The 15,209-nt window shown below is 59.0% G+C and overlaps 1 protein-coding gene across 1 annotated transcript in view; it reads right to left on the bottom strand.

The window, feature by feature from the left end:
* COQ8A (coenzyme Q8A) overlaps positions 1-14,797 on the bottom strand; it is a 40,182-nt gene extending 25,385 nt beyond the window's left edge. Inside the window, exon 1 of the mRNA XM_042925273.1 lies at positions 14,697-14,797. The gene's annotated coding sequence lies outside the window, so the exon portion shown is untranslated. The remainder of the gene's footprint in view (positions 1-14,696) is intronic.
* Between the last annotated feature and the right edge of the window lie 412 nt (positions 14,798-15,209).

Here is a 15,209-nt window from a genome sequence, read left to right as displayed (position 1 = left end):
CAGCTGTCCCTCCAAGGCTGCCACTTGTGGGACTGGCTCACACGTGCTGAAGCTTTAATCTAGATTCGGAATCACCGGTCCCTGAGAAGCCTGGTCTGGGGCAGGGCCCTCAAGCTTCAAGGGGCATCGGAGCGTCCCGGGGGGCTTGTTAAAGCACAGACAGCTGGGCCCGCCCCCTGTTTCTGATCCTGTAAGTCTGGGGTGGGCCTGGAGACCTGCATTACTCACAGGCTCCCAGGTGCTGCTGGTGCTGGACGCCTACCCGGGAGCCCTGCTCTGGAGGGGAAAGGAGGCACAGGTGGCCCTCGCCAAGGCCAGGCGGGAAGGCGGAAAACAGGTCCTTCGTGCAAGTTTCTCCCTGCTGCCCCTCCCCCAAAGTCTGGCCTCACCCCTCAGTGGAAACCTTCCACCTGCCCTTTCCTTTCCTGTTGCTGCCTCAAGGAGCTGAAAAGGAGGAGCTTGGAGGCAATGAGCCACAGAGCCCTCACTGACTGTCACTTCCCGCACTCCTCTTCGGGAGGCCCCAGGGCGGGGGCACCAGTGACCTTCTGCCCTGGCCCAGCCGAGAGCGAGCTCTACTTTGGGCACGAACGTTGTCCATTTCTAGCCTGCACGGGCCCTGAAAAGCTCCTTTACGTGCTTGAAATTGTTCTTTTTTCTTTTACTCTAAGAAAAGGGAAACACCAGGTGACTGTCCCCACAGGGACCCTGAGGAACGTGCAAGGCAGGGGAAGACCGAAACTTGGGAGCCCAAATCCATGAGCGTCTGCGGCCACACCCCAGAGGCCAGTGCTCAGTACGGGACACCTCGGGGGCTCCGGGCCTCCGGCCGGTGTGGGGCCGCCCAGGGTCTCTCGCCAGGCGCTTCCGAAACAGCGGATGTGCCAGAACCGAACCCACACAGGTGAACCAGGGACGAGGCAGAGCAAAACAGCGGCCAGGCCTGGACAGTCGGCCTTCTCAACAGGGGCCAGGCCATTAGGGCCACCCAGTCCCCACAGCTGCCAGTCACTTCAGGAAGTCCCCAGACCTGCACGCCTACCAGGAAGTGCCCCCCCTTCTCCTCGCTGGCCACCCCGTCCTGGCAGTTATACAAGAACCCTGCCAAAACCCGGCACGTTGCACCCCCTTCAAAACGGATTCGTGTGGCAGTTCGGCTACAAGATCGTAAACCAAGATGCTAAAACCGTGACACGGGATGCTGTGCGGTCACTGGGAATGCCACACGGAAGGGCTTTTACGGACAAAGAGGGAAGTTTACCAAAAGTTTCCCACGTGAAAAAAATGCAGGTATCCAAACAGTCTCAGCCTTCATTTTTTTCTAAAATTTTCTACAAAGAACATGCACGACTTTTACAGTAGAAAACAAATGATATGAAAATAACATTAAATATCTGCTTAAACTAAAAAACGCAGGCAGGCATGCAAAAGTGTAAAGGAACCGCTCCGTGTCCCCGAGAGGCCGAAGCAGCTGGCGGACACTGTCCTTACGGCCTGTGAGCCCCCGTCCCGCAGCAGGAGACGACGGCCCTACTGGCCGCCAGGAGCGGGGAACGCGGACACCCCACTCCGGGGCACGAGGCTCAACCGCCCTCTCAGAAGGTGGGGACACAGGTCGGCAGGAGGCCTGGTGCCGGCCCCCGCGGTAAAAGTGGGTACTTCCCCCCACAAAACCGGGATCCTAGTTTAGAATAAAGGGCAGCGACCACATTTTCCCGAACCAAAAGCTAGGACACATAGTATGACGAGGGTCCTTCTCGGTGAGGGGCCAACAAAGCACGACCCCTGGTCCCATCTGACCCCGCCTCCTGCTTTTGTAAATAAATATTTACTGGAACACAAGCGTCTCATTCATCTGTGTGCTGTCTACGGCTCGCAGAGTTGAACAGTTGTAAGAAAGATCGAGGGACCACAAAGCCCCTCCTGGAACATCTGTTGACCCCTCTTCTGGGACAACAGTAAATCAGAACCACCAGTGTCCCAGGAACTCTGGAAAGGTCCCCACAGCTGTCTCAGAGCCACCCCACAAGGCTCGTGTTGGGGCGGATGCCCCCTGACCACGAGGGATGGGCTCACTCACCAGACACAGAGAGCCCACCTGCAGAGCACCCCCACCCCCGGGGGCTGGAGCCGGAAGAAGGCGCCCCCAACAGGGCGGCCTGAGTGCTGCCACAAAGGGTCAGGCCCGGGGGCGGGGGGGGGGGGGGTGCAGGAGGCTGTCAGGGTGACTGCCTCCGCGTCTCCTCTCCCTCCTCCTGCCCTTTCAGGTGCCCCTGCACCCCCTCGCCTCACCCTAACAAGGGCCACTGTCAGTCCCTAGCTTGAGCCCAAGTGGACAGACACGCACCCATCTAATCGTCCTTCATTCCTGCACTCCCACGCGTCCCTAACAAGGGCCCCAGCCAGGCCGGCCCTGGGCCTGCTTGAGAGGTGGCGGGGCTCAGGGGGCGTGCGGACGGACACAGGCAGACGGGGATGTATACCTCTGCGTCCATCTGGAGCCCACGGAGCCCCTGACTGCAGGCGTGGTGGCCTCCCGGCAAGCCGCTCTCTGCCCCGTTCACAGTGGACCCCACGTGGGTCTGGCCCCACAGCCCCTGGATGGCCCAGCACAGTTGTGCGTCATGAGGGAGTCAGTTTCGGGGCCCCGAGTTATCGTCTGGATTAAAGACTTCATGTCCCTCAAAAGCTTCCAGACCCTGGGGCTTTTCCTTGCAACTGGTAGAAAGTACACACGCTGCACTCACGCACACAAGAGCTTGTTCAGCGGCAGAATGACGCTCCCCTCCAGTGAATTTCACCAGGTCCCCAAATGTTTTCATTTTGTGAGAAGCAGAAAACCAGCACAACGTGGTAACTACAGCTGCTGCTATTTACAGAGAGTCGATTATACGCCAGGCTGTGCGCTAAGTGTTCTACGATATTCCCTCAATCGTTTTTATAAGGTAAGTGCTTTTATCGTGTCCAGTTCTGAGATGACATTCCCATTTAACAGGGAAGAGGAAGAAACAAGCAGAAGACTGTTTTCACATCTTAGACTGTGAGCCATTCCCGGCCCGTGGGGAGATTAAGATGGCCTCTGGCTTCCCTGTTTTGCCCCAAGGCAGGCACGGGGGGGGGGGGGGGGGGGGGGGGGGGGACGGGGGCTGTTAAAAGCAGCAGCAGAAGCTCCCCCCTCCAATCAATGGTGACAGCCCAGAGAGAAACACTGTCAATGAACCAACACACGCCCAGGGCTCCAAAGCACGGGGCGGGGGGGGGGGGGGGGGGGAACGGAGACAGGGGTTGGGGGGCCTCCCCTCCTTCTGGAGAGCAAATGTGACCGACTGCACACAGGGCTTTTATTCACCTGCCTGCCAAGCATGGGGTACGGACAGCAATTTCGTTCTCTGACCAAAAGCTCACCGAAGTTTTCTTCTTAGAACATGAGAACAGGGGCACCCACATGGCTCAGTCGGTTAAGCATCTGAATTCGGCTCAGGTCATGATGTCACAGTTCATGGGTTCGTGGGTTTGAGCCCCACATCAGGCTCTGTGCTGACAGCATGGAGCCTGCTTCGGATCCTCTGTCCCCCTCTCTCTCTGCCCCCACTTGTGAGCACACGGCTGGTCTCTCTCTCTCAAAAAAAAATTAAAAAAATAACAAACCATGAGACCAATGCTCATGGCAGATATGGTGCTGGGGGACCAGTCGAGGCACTCCGGAGCAGGGCGCCCTGGGTTCGAATCCTGACTCTATGGCTGACCCAAGCCATTCCGGGGTAGTTGTGGGCCTCGGCTTCCCCATCTGCTCTCGAGAGGAGTGGGTTAGGTAATCCACACCATGGCACTCAGGGCCTCAAGTGACTGACGCACAGTAGGTACTCATCCCTGTGACCCCAGAGGCCCTCCAGAATGAAGTTCAGCCTCAGTGAGACCAGAGGGGCCTGAATGACAGCAGTGTGCACAATCCCGTTTATCCACGTCCAGGCTCTCAGGCCGGGTACAGGGTCACGTCTGACTCAGGAAGGACGGTGTCACCCTCTCCCGGGGCCAGTGGGACTCATCTATGCTGCACTGTGAGGCCGTCCAGCGAGCCGGCAGCCCCCCTGGGCGCTAGCAATAAATACCCGCTGGCAATCCTTGGCACGGTCAAGGCCACTCCTAGAGGAGAAAATGGCAAGGGAAGCTTTCGCTGGTATCTTATGGGAGGAACGGTGGGGGGCCCTCTGATCCCTGTGAGCTCACTCTACCTCCAGATCCCCGTGAGCACACTCTACCTCCAGAATAACCTCCCCAAATCCCCTTCACCACGCTAACGCCTTGCTCAAACGGCTCCGAGCCGTCTGAAGGATAAACAGGATAGGCCCCACGGCCTGAGCCTGAGGCTGGAGGCTCCACGACGGTCAGACCCGGGCCCCCTGCCCAGCGTCCACTTGCACCTGTGCCCTGGGAGCTCCAACCCCCTGACAGGCAAGCCCGCTGGGGCGCACCTGCACATCTCAGCCACGCCCCCACCAGCCAGGCAGACGGAAGGGCACTGTCATTGTGAGGCCTGGCGTCCGGGACCGGGAGTCAGCCCTGTCTGACCAGCCAGGCCCCTCCAGGCCTGTTCCTGAACCTCCCCTAAAACCTGCTTCTTGCCCGGAAGTTACGGCATAAATCCTTACGGTGTCCACTCTGCGCAGGAGGGTATACCCTGCACGTGTGAGCGCCATACTTACTCAAGGACACGTTCCCGATCCGGCCCTAACCTGACTCTTTGCGCCTGAGGGCTGCCCTCATCTCCGGGGCTGCCCCCACACACACACCTTTTCTCTAAGCCCCTCGCCGGAGTGGCGCCTCTCAGACATCCACCCGCCCCGACACCCAGGCTGATCCCAAAGACGCGGAGGACAAGCCCCGCCACATGGGAAGGTGGACGGGACCCTGGGTGGGGAGGCCCGGAGCCGCGGTGGAGGAGCTCCCCGTAAAGGGAGTTCAGCAATTTAAAGGGCTGTGGTCACACGTGGCAGGCTGAAGAATGCCTGGCACACGTGTCCACGCTCTGGTCCCCGGAACCTGCGGCTAGGTTACCTTACCTGCAGATGGGACTCGGTTCAAGATCCGCAGGATGGGGGATTATCGAGATGGGCCCAGTTCCTCGCGGGTCCTTATGGGAGAGACGCGGGTCGAACGAGAGAAACAGAAGCGGGGCTTCGGCGGTGCACGTGTGAGGCAGGGGCCACAGCCAAGGGCCACAGGCCACCCCCACAGGCTGGGAAACGGGAAATCAAGGGCCACTTGCGCCCTGACGCCCGTTTTGGACCTGTGACTCCAGAACCGTAGCGAGATCTGCAGGGATTTAAGCTGGTGGGTTTGTGATGATTGGTCATAGCAGCCGCAGGACACTCGTACAGCGGCTATTTTTAAAAAGGCAAACGGTTGGGCGGGAAGAGGGGCCGGCTAGGTTCTAGAATACCGTCCAGATCATTCTTCTGAAATAATTAGTTTGGTCACCCCACAAACAGCACCGAGTGCCAACCAAGTGTCAGGTGCTGGATTGTCCCACAGCCGCTCAAAATACATTCTCCTTCCCGACGACCACATCCTGCCGGCTTTCAGCGTAAACGTGCCCCAGTCTTCGGCAAGCCCTTTCCGAGGCTGGGCTCAACATCACACCATTATCGAGCATCGGCTACGTGCCAGGCACTGTGCACAGCCTGGGGTGCCACTAAGTCCAAGTCTCGTTTATTTGTTTTTAGAGACAGAGCCTGAGTGGCGAGGGGGCAGAGAGAGAGGGAGACAGAGAATCGCAAGCAGGCTCCGTGCTGCCAGCGCAGAACCCGACGCACACAACACGAGATCGTGACCGGAGCCGAAAGTTGGTCGCTTAACTGACTGAGCCACCCGGGTGCCCCTCAAAATGCTTTTCATCACTTTTTGTCTTCCTAATCTGTCACAACACCTCCACTCCACATTTCCTGTTTCAATGAAATACGCTCCTTGCCCTACAACAACCCTGCGAGAGGCTGTCCCAGTTTGCTGGGGAGAGAAAGCTCGACAAGCAGGAGAAATCTCCCCGAAGCCCCAAAGACGTCAGGTGCTGGCCCTCCCGCACTGGCCTGACTCCAGGCTCCCGTCCTTTCCTTGCTGCCCGGGGGCCTAAGACAGAAGCAGGTAAGAAATCTGTCCCCGCATCAATACGTCAACATTTTAAATCCAGTCACTCTCCCGGAGACACAGCGAGGTTCATGCCCTGAAAAGCGTGTCCACCTGGTTGGGGAAATCGTGAGTCATAGAAATCCCGGAGCTGGCAGGGCTCTCAAAGGCCATCTGGCCAGACTGCCCCTTCCGGAAAGCTCCCGGGTTACCTAGACTAAGCGTCCGCTTACCAGCACCACCCCAGTGAGCCTGGCCACCCGGGCGGGCGTGCTCTGGTCTCAGACATAAATGGCAGAAAGAGGCCCCACACTGAAGTCCACCTCTGGGTGTGTATGAGCCAGAAGGAGACACTGGGTACGTGGCCCTCAGATGCCACACTGCACCCAGCACACGCCTCCACATGCTACACGCAGCCCAGAAAGGGACACCAGCACAAGATGTGCATGCAAAATCTCAGTGTTTTTTTTAAATTTTTTAACATTTATTTATTTTTGAGAGAAAGAGAGCAAGAAAGCGAGAGAAAGAGAGAGCGAGCATGCGCGTGCACAAGCTGGGGAGGGGCAGAGAGGAAGAGGCAGACCTAGAATCCGAAGCAGGCTCCAAGCTCTGAATGGTCAACACAGAGCCTGACGCGGGGCTCGAACCCACGAACCATGAGATCGTGACCTGAGCCGAAGTTGGACACTTAACTGACTGAGCCACCCAGGCGCCCCAAAATCCCCAGTGCTTTTTAAAACCGGGGACTTTACCCAGACATGGAACAACTCGAGACGGACAACTATACTCAGGGGGAGAAATGGGAAGATGATCGCAGGGAGAGAGGCAACAAGGCCCCTAGGCAGGGGACTGAGTCACCTCACTGATGTCCCCTCTCTTCTGGCTGCAGAAGTAAGGCCACAGGCCTTGGCCTGGCCTCCCAGTCCCTCCACTGCAGACCCCAAGGCACCTTCCCAGCCTCACCTCTCACCGTCACTCCCGACACCCTAGGGTGTCTGCCAGGATGACCCAACGCACACACGTGTGCGCATACACACAGAGTTTCCTACTTCCGTGTGCTGCTCTCTCCTCCTCCCCCTGGAATACCACGTGCTCTGCCCAAATCCTCCCCGTCCTGACAGAATGGCAAACGCTGCAGGGTGGCCGTCCCCCACCCTCATCTCTTGATGGCCTCGGGTGGCCTCCAGAAGGCCTGTGTGACTCTGTGTCCCTGTCCCGTCTCCCTCCCCGCATCAGAGGGGAGCCCTCTCACCCAATTCTCTACTCCCCACGGGGTCTGGCGCCTCCTCCGCCCCCAGAGGCGAGCACCGGTCTGCACCGGGTTCCCCCTCACTTGCGGAGCCCCGTCATCAAGCACACGGGGAAACACCCGCGTCGACCACCGCCCTGGAACCCCCGGGCACAGCCACCCAGCGGGCAGCAGCGGCATCCCAGTCTAGCAGGGTGGGGGCAGCGGAGGGGCAGAGGGGAGGGTGACTGCTGCTGGTGCACACTCGAGCCCCGGGAGGGGTGGCGCCAGCGCAGGATGGGGGCCCGACTGCTCCCATCTTGCCTCACCCCTTGCTCAGGAGAAATCGAGAGGGAAGCAGGAAGACGGTGGGCCCGGCCCACCATCCCTGGGCTCCACGCGGTGCCGGCAGGACGCTTCCCAAATGTGGGCCGTGAACACGCTCGCGAGCCAGAGCCACGGGCTTCACCTGCCAAACGGTAACCGCCTGCAGGGCGACGGGCTGGGACCTCTGGGACCTCCACCCTCCAGCCCACCCGGCGCAGGGCCAGGCAGGAAGTAACTCCGACCCCGGGTCAGCTCAGCACAGGCCGGCTCTGAAAACCGGGGGCGACAGGGTCTGGGAAGAGTAACCGCAGGACACTCTGGTGCCCACCCTTCTAGGCCCTGGAGGGGCGGAGCAATTGCCAGGGCGGGGACCCGCCGTCCCCCAGGGGCAGAAGGGGCTTCCCCTTCCTCCCAACACACACCTCTTCCACCCAGGGTGTGGTCATGAGTACTGAGCCCGGGAGGGACACACCTCCCTGCCTCTCCTCCACACCCACTCACGCTCCTGCACGAACACTCACACCACACTCACATACAGTCACCAACACACACTCTCGTGCTCGCACTCACACAGACATGCGCCAGTTACCAACACACTCCTACATGCACACACTCATGCGCTCGCACTCACACATGCACACTCGTGCACGTGCCCTCACACAAGTCACCAACACACGTGCACACTCAAGTGCTGACTCGCACACCATGCACACTCGTGTAGGTGCTCTCACACCACAGTCACCAACACACACATGCACTCACTCATGTGCTCTCGCACTCTCACACCACACTTGGTCACCAACACTCACACATGCACACTCCCATGCTCACACTCACACACATGCACACTTGTGCACATGCACGCACACCAGTCACCAACACACTCACATGCACACACATGCTCTCACACTCAACACACGTGTACACTCGTGCTCTCACGCTCACACACACATGCACATTCATGCATGCGCACACCACACGCAGAGTCACCAACACACACATGAACACACTCGTGGTTGCACTCACAAACATGCATACTCGTGTACACACTCTCACCAGTCACCAACACACTTGCACGTGCACACACATGCTCACATTCATGTGCACACTTGTGAATGCACACTCACACCACACACAGCCACAAGACACTTGCACATGGACACACGTGCGCTCACACCCACACTCACACGTGTGTACTCACACTCCAAGTGACACTCTTACTCTCACACCACACAGTCACCAACACACTTGCATGTGCACACACATGCTCACACTCACGTGCACACTCACACCACACACACGGTCACCAACACACTCGCACATGCACACACTGGTGCACTCACACCCACACATACACGCATGCACTCACGCTTGAAGTGACTCACACGCACACCACACACACTCGCGAGCCCAGCAGAACAAGCACCTCCTCGGCGGGCAGGAGCGGGGCCCTGACGGAGGGCACGAGGCACAACCCGCCCGCCTTGCTCCTCAGGCGACGCGGGGACCCCCGGCCCCTCCCGCCAGGCGCAGGGCCTCCCTCGCTCCGCAGCTGCCTCCCTGCTTCCCGGACACAGCCTGCGAGCCCCGGCCCACATCTCCCACCCTCCAGACCCCCTCTCCCTCTCTCCCTGCCCAGCTCCCCCTCCTTCCTCCACGAGCGCTCTCCCCGCCTACGAGAGCGCGGTCGCCTTCACTCTCTCCTTCCACTGAAACCGTCCCGCTCAAGTCCACAACCCGCTCCCCCAGCCTTCTTGGGCCAGGTATAAAGATCGCCCTGCTGACTGCCTCCCGTTCCCCCCCCCAGCCTCCTGTCGCTCAGCGGACCCCAGTTCCCCCCAACACTCTCCACAACCATCACGGCCACCAGATGCCTCAGGCCACCTGGCTCGGCTAACACCACTCTCCTCTGTTTCCTACCGGGCCCTCTGTCCCCTGAAACCCTTCCTTGGTCCCCAAAATGCACTCCCACATCTCGCTCCAGCTCTGCAGCCTACACCGGTCCCTCCTCCACCTCCCACCCAGCTCAGGGGGTCCCCAGGCCTGGTCCTACCCCCCCCCAGCATGCCCCCCCGCCGACCCTCACCATTCCCCGGGCTGGCCCAGGTCTGCGCATCCCTGCGCTCGGCCCGGGCCATCTCAACCACTGAGCCGGTTCTAGAACTGACCCGGCTACACACACACACCACATCATCCCCCCAAGTCCCACAGGCACCGGCGAAGGGGCACGGGGAAATGTGGGCACCGACGCATCTGTCCTACACCCTGACCACAGTGACAGTTATGTGACTCTATGCGGTTGTCAAACTGCACGACAGCCCGTGAGGAAGGTGAGCCTACTGCACACAAACTATGTCTTCGAACAAAGAGCAGTTGAGTCCACAGGCACCTCAACCGCTTTGTGTCTGGAACCGTCATCACCGCCTTCCCTAAACCAGCTGCCCCTCCTCCCGCGGACTCTGTTTTCAGCGGTGACACCACCATCCGCCCCAAACAGCTCCTCCCGAAACTTCAGCCGCCAGCGGCCAACCAGTCGCTTCATCTAGAACCTCCACCTGCACAGATTTATATTCTCTTCAACCTATGCATTGCACCTCCCCTCCCCCACCCCGCCGCCCTCGCTTCTCACAAGCCGCCTCACCGGGCTGCCGGCCTGGCTTCCCCCTCCCCCTGGCAATGCCCACTGGCCGCCAGACCTTTGTCCCTGCCTCGGCCTCCAAACTTTTCTCTCCTGGGGAAAACGCACACGTCCTTCAGGCCAAGCACCTAGGCCTCCAGGCACAGAAGGCACTTTCCCAGTCCTCTCCAGCAGAACCAGCTTGCACGCCACCCTGGGCTCCCGCAGCAGAAGGCTGGTACCCCGCTGGGCCCTGCACCATGTGCCCCAGACTGTGCACACACCAAGGCAGCAAGCGATCTCTTTCTCTCTCTCTCTCTCTCTCTCTCTCTCTCTCTCTCTCTCTCCGGGCCCCCTAGGCTGCAGCTGGACTCATGACCGGGAGTACTCGGCAACCCTTTCTGGCCTGCGCTGAATGTCAGCTGAAAATTGCCAGGAGTACAACGCCAAGCCCTCCTGGCCCCGACCCCACTGCTGAGATAAAACGTGTGGAAGCACCACTCTGCCTCACCCAAGCTCACCCAACTTACCCAAATTCACCCAAGCTCACCCAACTCACCCAAATTCACCCAAACTCACCCAAGCTCACCCAACTCACCCAAATTCACCCAAGCTCACCCAACTCACTCAACTCACCCAAATTCACCCAAGCTCACCCAACTCACCCAATTCACCAAAACTCACCCAACTCACCCAATTCACCCAAATTCACCCAAGCTCACCCAAATTCACCCAAGCTCACCCAACTCACTCAACTCACCCAAATTCACCCAAGCTCACCCAACTCACCCAAACTCACCAAACTCACCCAAACTCACCAAGCTCACCCAAGCTGACCAAGCTCACCCAAGCTCACCCAACTCACCCAAACTCACCCAACTCACCCAAGCTCACCCAAATCGTGAGGGTGGAGGACAGAGACTGCTTCAACAGGAAACATGAGAGCTCACCCCAAGCCTGCACTCACCTACCCCATGGCCCCTGCTCAGGGAGCCACGGGTGCTACTCAAACAGGAGTCTTGGACGGGTAACGTGTTCCATGCAGTAAGAGGAGTGAGCACCTAGAAACTTCTACAGCAACAGCATCGTGTGACATGTTTACTCTGCTTTGCACGCACTGCTCAAACAAACTGAGGGAAAATAAAACCTGGTCCTTTGCCACAGAGAGTCTGGGAAGCACTGACCCCTGACCCCTCAAACTCCTGCCTCTTCCTGCGGATGCCCTGCTCATCCTCAGAGCCCTCCCCCAACACTCCTTGTCCAAAAAGTCTTCACAGTTTCCCCCCAGAGCCCCTAATCTAAACCACACGGAGGGCCGTGAGGTGGAATCTGTACCCCCCTTACTACAAGTTCCCTGTGGTCAGGGACCCAAGTGCTGTTCACTTTGATATTCCCAACACCAGGCACAAGGCAGTCAACCAATCAATGAGGAGGAAATTCCAGATTGCAGGGTGGGCTTTTCTTCAGGGACAGGATACGGAGGGGCACTGACCCGCAGGGACACAGGATTTTCCAGGTGTGGACCAAATGTAGCCCCTCTCCCCCAGCCCAGGTGGGAATAGGAGGACATTTAAAACACACACACACATACACACACATGCAAGTCTAGGGCTCTCAGGACAAGAACACAATCGCTGTTCCATTACACCCTGAAATGTCAATCTGAGCAAAAATCACTCGGCTCTCCCGTGAATCTTCTCCACATGCACACACTAAAAACAAATCACGCCCAAGCATAAAAAATAAAAAGACATTTCCAGGGTCATTTCTGACTTTATTCTATGGGCCCCTGACCTCAAAGCAAAAGGTCAAGGGTTCAGGAGTCTGTAACCCCACAACGAGCAATATCGTTTACGACAGACCAGCGGGTACCCACTCGGGTTTGCAAAGTGCAGGGAGAAGCCCCCAGATGCATCAGGGTCCTGGCCCTGCCTCAGGATCGGCGGATGTCGTCCCTCTTGTAGATACAACTCTTGACGAAGGGGACCCCTGTGCTCCCCACTGCACTCTCTCTTTTCCACGGGCCCCAAGTTCCTGGCTGTTATTCGGCAGGAATGCACGAACTATTTCCAGATGCCACTGTCAGAGCAAGACAACTCTCTAAATATTCCTGTCTAATTTTGCACACGGCTCTTGTTTCAACTGGCAAAGATAATGACTCACTGTCCGTGGCTCTTGGCGGAAAATTATCCTGCCAAGTTTGGACTTCTCTAAACTTCTTGTTGAGAAAGGAGAAGTGACCTCTCTGCCCAGATCCTTTTCTACAGGCAACAAAAGGCACCCAGCCGCCACCTAACTGACCAAACAACGTTATGGGAAAATCCTGACACATCCCCCCAGGATTGATGAACAAGAAAGGGAAATTTGTGGGAGATGGAGACTTGAGATGTTTTTCCTCACCCTATGCAATAATCGCTGCTTTTCAGCTTTTCTGCATCCCCATCGGTTTGGCACTTAGAACTTTGGGACAGAAATTCCAGGTTATCCAGAAGGCAAAATCTACATGCAGAAGTAAAAGCATCTTTCTCCAACATGACCGTCTTTGACTCAGACGCTTCAATCGACCATAAAAGAACTTTACGAAGGACACATGTGCCCACGCTGCACTCTCTCTCATGGAGGAACACACGTTAACATCCCCACGCTCGTGTTTGAAATGTGGCTGCTTACTCTGCGCACACGGGCCGGCCCCCTCCTACATCACAACACGCAAGATAACTAAAGTGTCACCTTGGAAACGCCACTTGTGGATAAATGAGTTGGCCTTTCTGCCAGGGTTCAGAAGCTGAAACTTGTTTTGCTCACCATTTACAAACCGCCCCACGGTCATTTCCTATGCTTATCCCCCACCGTCTCGCAAAGCCCCCAAAGATAGAAACCGCCAGCCTCCACTTTTGCACCCTGGACCCAGCCACTCACTGCCTTGCACCCAGCAGGCACAAGTCAATGCCCGTGCGTTCCTCCCTCCTCCCTCCTACTCCTCCAGGGGCAGGTGTGGAATCCCCTTCAAAGCCCAATTGACAGGGCTTCCATCAGTGGCTTAGGGCACGGGGACCACACGACCCTTTGCCTAAACCCCTCAACTACTCACAGGCAGGGAACAGCAGGCTTTATGAGAACACTGGCGACGTGAGAACACTCTTGTGACAGTCTCACGTCAATTGTTCTCAACCAAGGGCGATTCTGCCCCCGGGGAGACAATGTGGCAACGGCTGGAGAGATTTCTGATTGTCACAACTGGCGGGGGCGGGGGTGCTACCAGCATCTGTATAGTGGATAGAGGCTGGGATGCTGTTATACATCCTACATCGCACAGGTCAACCCTCCCACAACAAAGAACTCTCCGGTCTGAACGTCAACGGTCTGAAGAGTAAAAATCCCTGTTTTCCCGCATCACACAGGGAAGTCCCCAGACCACCTGCTTCACTTTGCCCTCGACTTCCCCAAGGTCAGGCCCAAAATCGTAATAACCCTGCTTTGCCTGCATTATTTTGCAAGGCTGAACAAAATACAGAGCCGTCGCCAGAGTCCTAAAGATGCTGGTCCTGCGAACCAACAGCACCCGCCCTGTCTCTTCTCGGAAGGGCCCTCCTGCGGGGTGACCTGTCCAGCCACAACAGGACAACTGGCGGGCTGGCATCATGCACGCTCGGATCTCTGGCAACCAGTGGGGCTTGGCAGGCCCAGCTCTTCGGTCCTCTGTCACGCACACCCAAGGGCCAAGTGAGCGCCACAAGTTTTCCAATGGGTAGCGTCCAGCGCAGGCTGAGAGCCAGCCCAGCCCAAAGTCTGTCGCCCTTCAGGAGGCTGGCATCTCTCAACCACGTGGAGAGCACCTGCACCCAGACTTGCCCTTGCTGCATCCTCCATCCCCAGGGCACGCGGGAGGGCGGGGGGAGGGGGAGGCAATGGGCAGGGTGCGGCAGGGGGGCTTGCTGGGGCGAGGGAAAGGCACCAGGGCGGGCAATGTAGCCCAAACCACTCCCAGGACCCCCAGTGCTTGGAGAAGTAGGGGGACGGGCCCCAGAAGAGCGAACGGAGGAAGGGGCCAAGAAGGGCCTCTTTTCCCAAGTACACCGCCAACCGCCACCTGTGAGACCCAACAGCTGGGCCGGGCCCAGGGGGTCAAAGTTCGAACACAAGCCTCCAGCCGGGGACGCGCAGAGCCCCTGAGACACAGCGCACGGGGGGTGGGGGTGAAGAGAACGAGCCTGAGACGGCCAGGCGTCCGGGCGGCCACCGGGACTGCTCTGCGCGCCTCAGGGACCCCGCGGCCCGCCAGGGCAGGAGGCGCCGCGAGCGGGGCCCGGGGTAGGCGGAACTCGCGGCGGGGAGGCCGCGGGCCTGCAGCACGGCGACGAAGGGGCCCGCGCGGAGGGCGAGCAGGACGCGCCGCAGGCTTACCCGGCGGCAGGAAGCGGGGCCCCGCGGTCACCTTCGCGCCGCCTCCACGCGCTCGCCCGCCGCAGCGCCGGCGCCGCAAGCGCCCCGGATCTGTTTACCGACTCGCCCGCGCCCGTGCTCCGGGCCTCCGCGGCCCCGCCCCGCGGGCGCCCTCATTGGCCGCGCCGCCGTCTCCGGCTTCACACCGTGACCAATCGGGATCGAGGGCGGAGCGAGGGAGGCCAATGGGAGGCAGCCCGCCGCTCAGGCCCCGCCCGACCCCCCTCCGTGCTGCCCTTTGCCCTAGTTAGGCGGCCCGAGCCGCGGGGCAAGGTGGGGGGGCGTGTCCCCGGGACTCGCCCTCCGCAGGCACCCCCGCTCCGGGCCGGAGCTCGCGGGGCGCCCCCCCGCCAGGCTGATCCCCTTCCCGAGCGCCCCCGAGAGCGGGACTGCGGAGCTGTCCTCGGCCGTCACCCAAGCCTAAGGTGGTCCAGTGTGAGACTGTTTGGGAATAAACGTTTAAGTCTTTGGAAA

This window comes from Panthera leo, chromosome F3 (assembly GCF_018350215.1).
Source record: "Panthera leo isolate Ple1 chromosome F3, P.leo_Ple1_pat1.1, whole genome shotgun sequence".
Taxonomy (NCBI): domain Eukaryota; kingdom Metazoa; phylum Chordata; class Mammalia; order Carnivora; family Felidae; genus Panthera; species Panthera leo.
This window is presented reverse-complemented; position numbering and strand designations above follow the sequence as displayed.